The sequence below is a fragment of the Oncorhynchus tshawytscha genome, linkage group LG22 (genome assembly GCF_018296145.1).
Source record: "Oncorhynchus tshawytscha isolate Ot180627B linkage group LG22, Otsh_v2.0, whole genome shotgun sequence".
Taxonomy (NCBI): Eukaryota; Metazoa; Chordata; class Actinopteri; order Salmoniformes; family Salmonidae; genus Oncorhynchus; species Oncorhynchus tshawytscha.
Window position 1 is genome coordinate 41,113,622 of NC_056450.1, and position 6,176 is coordinate 41,119,797.

Here is a 6,176-nt window from a genome sequence, read left to right on the forward strand (position 1 = left end):
GGCCTGTTTATATGTGGGAGAACAGACCTGAGGCCTGTTTATATGTGGGAGAACAGACCTGAGGCCTGTTTATATGTGGGAGAACAGACCTGAGGCCTGTTTATATGTGGGAGAACAGACCTGAGGCCTGTTTATATGTGGGAGAACAGACCTGAGGCCTGTTTATAAGTGGGAGAACAGGTATAATGGTTTTAATTGGGAGAACAGTATGAGGCCTGCTTATATGTGGGAGAACAGACCTGAGGCCTGCTTATATGTGGGAGAACAGACCTGAGGCCTGCTTATATGTGGGAGAACAGACCTGAGGCCTGTTTTATGTGGGAGAACAGACCTAGGCCTGCTTATATGTGGGAGAACAGACCTCAGGCCTGTTTATATGTGGGAGAACAGGTATAATGGTTTTAATTGGGAGAACAGACCTGAGTCCTGTTTATAAGTGGGAGAACAGGTATAATGGTTTTAATTGGGAGAACAGACCTGAGGCCTGCTTATATGTGGGAGAACAGACCTGAGGCCTGTTTATAAGTGGGAGAACAGACCTGATGGTTATATGTGGGAGAACAGACCTGAGGCCTGCTTATATGTGGGAGAACAGATAATGGCCTTTTATATGTGGGAGAACAGACCTGAGGCCTGCTTATATGTGGGAGAACAGACCTGAGGCCTGTTTATATGTGGGAGAACAGACCTGAGGCCTGCTTATATGTGGGAGAACAGACCTGAGGCCTGTTTATAAGTGGGAGGACAGGTATAATGGTTTTAATTGGGAGAACAGACCTGAGTCCTGTTTATAAGTGGGAGAACAGGTATAATGGTTTTAATTGGGAGAACAGACCTGAGGCCTGTTTATAAGTGGGAGAACAGGTATAATGGTTTTAATTGGGTGAACAGACCTGAGTCCTGTTTATAAGTGGGAGGTATAATGGTTTTAATTGGGAGAACAGACCTGAGTCCTGTTTATAAGTGGGAGGTATAATGGTTTTAATTGGGAGAACAGACCTGAGGCCTGTTTATAAGTGGGAGAACTCACAGGCCCTTCAAGGGGTTTTAATTGGGAGAACAGACCCGAGGCCTGTTAATAAGTGTGTCTGCTGTGAAGTCCCTAGCCATCTATGTTGTAATTGTAACTGCCAGAGAGCGGCAGTAACATGAGCCTGCGGTAAGAAGGACAGCTTGAAGGGCCTGTGAGTTACAGACCTGGGTTTAAATACTATTTGAGATCTCAGAAAGACTGTGTGTTTCCTGCAGTCTGCCTAGATTACCAGATGGTCTGTTTTTTTATTTTATTTTAATTTTAAGTCAGTTAAGAACAAATTTTTATTTACAATGACAGCCTACAGCAGGTTAACTGCCTTGTTCAGGGACAAAACAACAGATATTTTACCTTGTCAGCTCGGGGATTTGGTGACCAGCCCAACACTCTAACCACTAGGCTACCTGCTGCCTCTGACGGCTAGAAGTTGAGACTATTCTATTGGTTCCTTTTTCGCCAGACAAGCTCAATCAAGCCCTGATAAAAGTTAGTTCAATAGTTGTTGAACCCAGGTCTGACTGAGCCCTGCCGAGATGGATGCTCAGTCAGCAGCATTACACTACATGCATGGGGCTGCTTGCCCATGGAGGCTGGAAGTTAATTCCTTTGCGGAAGTGTATAGACCTGGCTGCCACCATAGATTTGCTGTATATATTTTTTTTATCCTTATATAGATCATATGAAGCAAGAGGCAAACAGTCTACACTGTTTATAATTCCGTTTTTAGGAGCAGTGAAACGGCTCATAATAATGTCTGGAACGGAGCCAATGGAATGGCATCAAACACTTGGATACTACGTGTTTGAAGTATTTTATAAACGTTCCACTGATTCCACTCCAGTCATTAGCACGAGCCCGTCCTAACCAATTAAGGTGCCACCAACCTCCTGTGACACAGGGACTGCTACAACGTCTCATAGTGAGGTAGTGCAATCAACTGCCTTTCAGTAAGGAAATGGGTCTTATTGATGTGTTTTTCCAAGACAGATTTGAGTCAGGGACAGAAACATAAAAAGGCAGAATTTGGGAAAATCAGAATAATCTGCGCTTCCATCTGTTATTCTTTGAGTCATACACTCCCTGGTGGTTACTGCCATGAAGTACCACTATGCTCCTACCACAGATTCAAGTCAAATGTACCACTAGAGGTCTCTGTTTATCTTAGTTTAAGATTTTTCTTTTGATTTACAACGTACAGTACATGTACATGTAAATGGCTAATACATTGTCTTTTTAACTTCACCTTTATTAAAAAAAATATGTCAACATATCAAATCTTACATAATATGACTTGACACAAAAATGTTGCATGACGTTTTGATACATCGCTGATCCCGATTACTTTAAATTCATTTTTATGAGACCAATGATGTATATAAACATTTCACTACGCCTAACTACAGACAAGGCAGACAGCGAGGTTTATATTAACCCCCTCCTGCTGTACCAAACTAAATGCTAGATGCTAGGCTGGAAGTGTGCAGGAAATAATGTGCGAGTTGAGGTCAATATAAGAGATGGTTGGCACAGCAACAGTGACATGATATTCTTATGGAGGCGTAGTGATATGTTTTAGATGTAACTGTTATCTGTGACGTCCGATAGATACATCACGGCTTGGAACGCTGCTCGTCCGTTCAGCATCCACGATCCAAACGACCGGTTTTAAATAGGGCCAAGTTATTATAGTGGGTACACGAACAGCGTGTACAGGCTTTTGTTGAAGGGCTTTATAATTCATTGTTTTGTTATTAAACCGTGTCTACTTACTGCATTCTGAAACAAAAAAATCTTATTGAAAGCTGTGACCACTGAAGTCCAGAGTTGGGACCAAGTCATTGTTTTTACGAGTCACAAGTAAGTCTCAAGTCTTAGCACTCAAGTCCCAAGTCAAGACAGGCAAGTCCGGGTCAAGTCTCAAGTCAAGACCGTCAAGTATCAAGTCAAGTCTCAAGTCCTAAACTTTGAGTTTCGAGTCCTAAACAAGTCATAATGTGCTCTTCACCAAATGTAATACCATATTTTTAACAAGAGTAATAGTATATTACATTTAATCAAATCATGAATGCTTTAAAAAAAAATATATATATATATATATTTATTACTTACCAAATAAACTTTATGTTTCCATGGAAATACATGGGTAGTCATGAGAAAGACCCCCCCCACCACCACCACCACTGCACCACTCGGAAGGCAAAGAAGGATTTTTAAGCCTTGAAACATGGATTGTGTGTGTGTGCCATTCAGAGGGTGAATGGGCAAGACTAAAGATTTACAGTGCATTCGTAAAGTATTCAGACCCCTTGACTTTTTCCACATTTTGTTAGGTTACAGACTTATTCCACGTTTTGTTAGGTTACAGACTTATTCCACGTTTTGTTAGGTTACAGACTTATTCCACGTTTTGTTAGGTTACAGACTTATTCCAAAATGGATTCAATTGTTTTTTTTTCTCATCATCAATCTACACACAATACCCCATAATGACATCACAATACCCCATAATGACAAAGCCAAAAAAATACTGAAATGTTACATTTACATAAGTATTCAGACCCTTTACTCAGTACTTTGTTGAAGCACCTTTGGTCTTCTTGAGTCTTGAGTCTTCTTAGGTATGACGCTATAAATCTGGTACACCTGTATTTGGGGAGTTTCTCCCGTTCTTCTCTGCAGATCCTCTCAAGCTCTGTCAGGTTCGATGGGGAGAGTTGCTGCATAGCTATTTTCAGGTCTCTCCAGAGATGTTAGATCGGGTTCAAGTCGGGGCTCTGGCTGGGCCACTCATGGACATTCAGCGACTTATCCTGTGTTGTCTTTGCTGTGGGCTTAGGGTCGTTGTCCTGTTGGAAGGTGAAGCTTCACCCCAGTCTGAGGTCCTGAGCGCTCTGGAGAAGATTTTCATCAAGGATCTCTCTGTACTTTTCTCCGTTCATTGTTCCCTTGATCCTGTCTCCCAGTCCCTGCCGCTGAAAAACATCCCCACCCAATGATGCTGTCAGCACCAGAGATGCCACCACCAGAGATGGTTGTCCTTCTGGAAGGTTCTCCCATCTCCACAGAGGAACTTTAGAGCTCTGTCAGAGTGACAATTGGTTCTTGGTCACCTCCCTGACCATGGCCCTTCTCCCCCGGTTGGCTTGGCGGACAGCTCTAGGAAAAGTCTTGGTGGTTCCAAACTTCTATTTTAAGAATGATGGAGGCCACTGTGTTTTGGGGGATCTTCAATGCTGTAGAAATGTGTTGGTACCGTTCCCCAGATCTGTGCCTCAACACAATCCTGTCTCAGAGCTCTAAGGACCTCATGGCTTGGTTTGTGCTCTGACATGCACTGTCAACTGTGGGACCTTATATAGACAGGTTGTGTGCCTTTCCAAATCATGTCCAATCAATTGAATTTAACACAGGTGGACTCCAAACAAGTTGTAGAAACATCTCAAGGATGATCAATGGAAACAAGATGCACCTGAGCTCAATTTTGAGTCAGATATCAAAGTGTCTGAATACTGTAAATAAGGTATATATTTTATATATTTTTGTATAAATTTGCAAACATTTCTAAAATCATGTTTACGCTTTGTCATGATGGGGTATTGTGTATAGATTGATGAGATAAAATACATCTAATCAATTTTAGAATTTGGCTGTAACATAACAAAATGTGGAGAAAGTCAAGGGGTCTTGAATACTTTTCGAATGCACTGTAAGTGCCTTGGAATAGGGTATGGTAGTAGGTGCTAAGTGTACCGGTTGAAATGTGTCAATAACTGCAACCCTGATGGGTTCTTCACGTGTGTATCAAGAGTGATCCACTACCCAAATGACATTCAACCAACTTGACACAACTGTGGGAAGCAATGGAGTCAACATCGGCCAGCATCCCTGTGGAACGCTTTCAACAACTTGTTCGAGTCCATGCCTGGACGGAGCAAAGGGGGGAGGGGGGGAGGGGGAGGGGGAACAACTCAATATAAGAAAGGTGTTCCTAATGTTTTGCCCACTCGGTGTATACACATCAATGGTACTGATACATCAGAGTATGAAAGCCGTGGTCACGGTCTTGGAATTTCTCATTCCCAGTTTTACAGTAGATGGCGCTAATTCACCAGTAGATGGAATGCCCAATCACCACATCCAAAGATGAAGAAGTGGGGGTGTCATGCTTGGTGTTGCTTCTCCCCACGCTATGTCTCTTTAGCTAACTGAAGAGAAAATAGTCCGACACCGATTAGTCCCTCTTTACTCCATACTCCATCATTTTATGACAGAATTATCAAACGCGGTCAGTTGCGTTTTTATTATTAGTCCCCCCACCCCCCACCCCAGTGGCTTGTGGCTGACTAGCTAGGCTAGCTACTCCCCTGGCTAGCTAGCTGTCTGAGCTATTGTTTGTTTTTGTTGCAGTCAAATCTCAAACAAATCACAGATGGTGTAAAACAAGCCCTCCAAGGTAAGTGTTGCAATAGCTGTTGCTGTCTTATTAAGTTATACTCCTGCGTTGATGTTCACGAATAAAAAAGGGGGGTGTGATGGCAAATCAAACAAGTAATGTTATCTTGCTAGCTTATGTAGCTAGTTAGCTATTCTTTAGTTGTATCACGAATTATCATGATGGGTCATTGGTGTGTGGTGATGTTAACTAAATGTCACAAAGCTAATGTTAGCTAATAGCAGCTAACTAGCTTGCTAGCAATCAAAGCCTTAGCATTTGTTGACAATTATTTGCCTTTTTTTTTGTCTTTGAGATCATCTGGATGATCCTATGGTATTATAACAGTGGCAATTAGCCATCTCACCCATCATATATTATCTCTAAGCTTGTCAGATGTAGCAAGCTAACGTTGCTAAATCAACTCAACCAGAGACAGGCTAACGTTAGCAAGTGTTAGCCAGCTAGGTAACTAGCTAACCAGATACATTGCACCTACCAATAGTTAGCTAGCAAGCCAACTAGCCATGCTATCTAACATAGCTAGCTAGCTAGCCAGCTACCCAGAAAAATAATAGTAAGAAGTAACTTTAGTAAGCACGATAATGTTAGTTATTCGAAGCAGATTGCTCCATTTGAAAGGTTGATTTGACTAGACAATTTTTTAAATTTTTTTAGATACGCTAATTATCATAGCAGTTAGCATAGTTA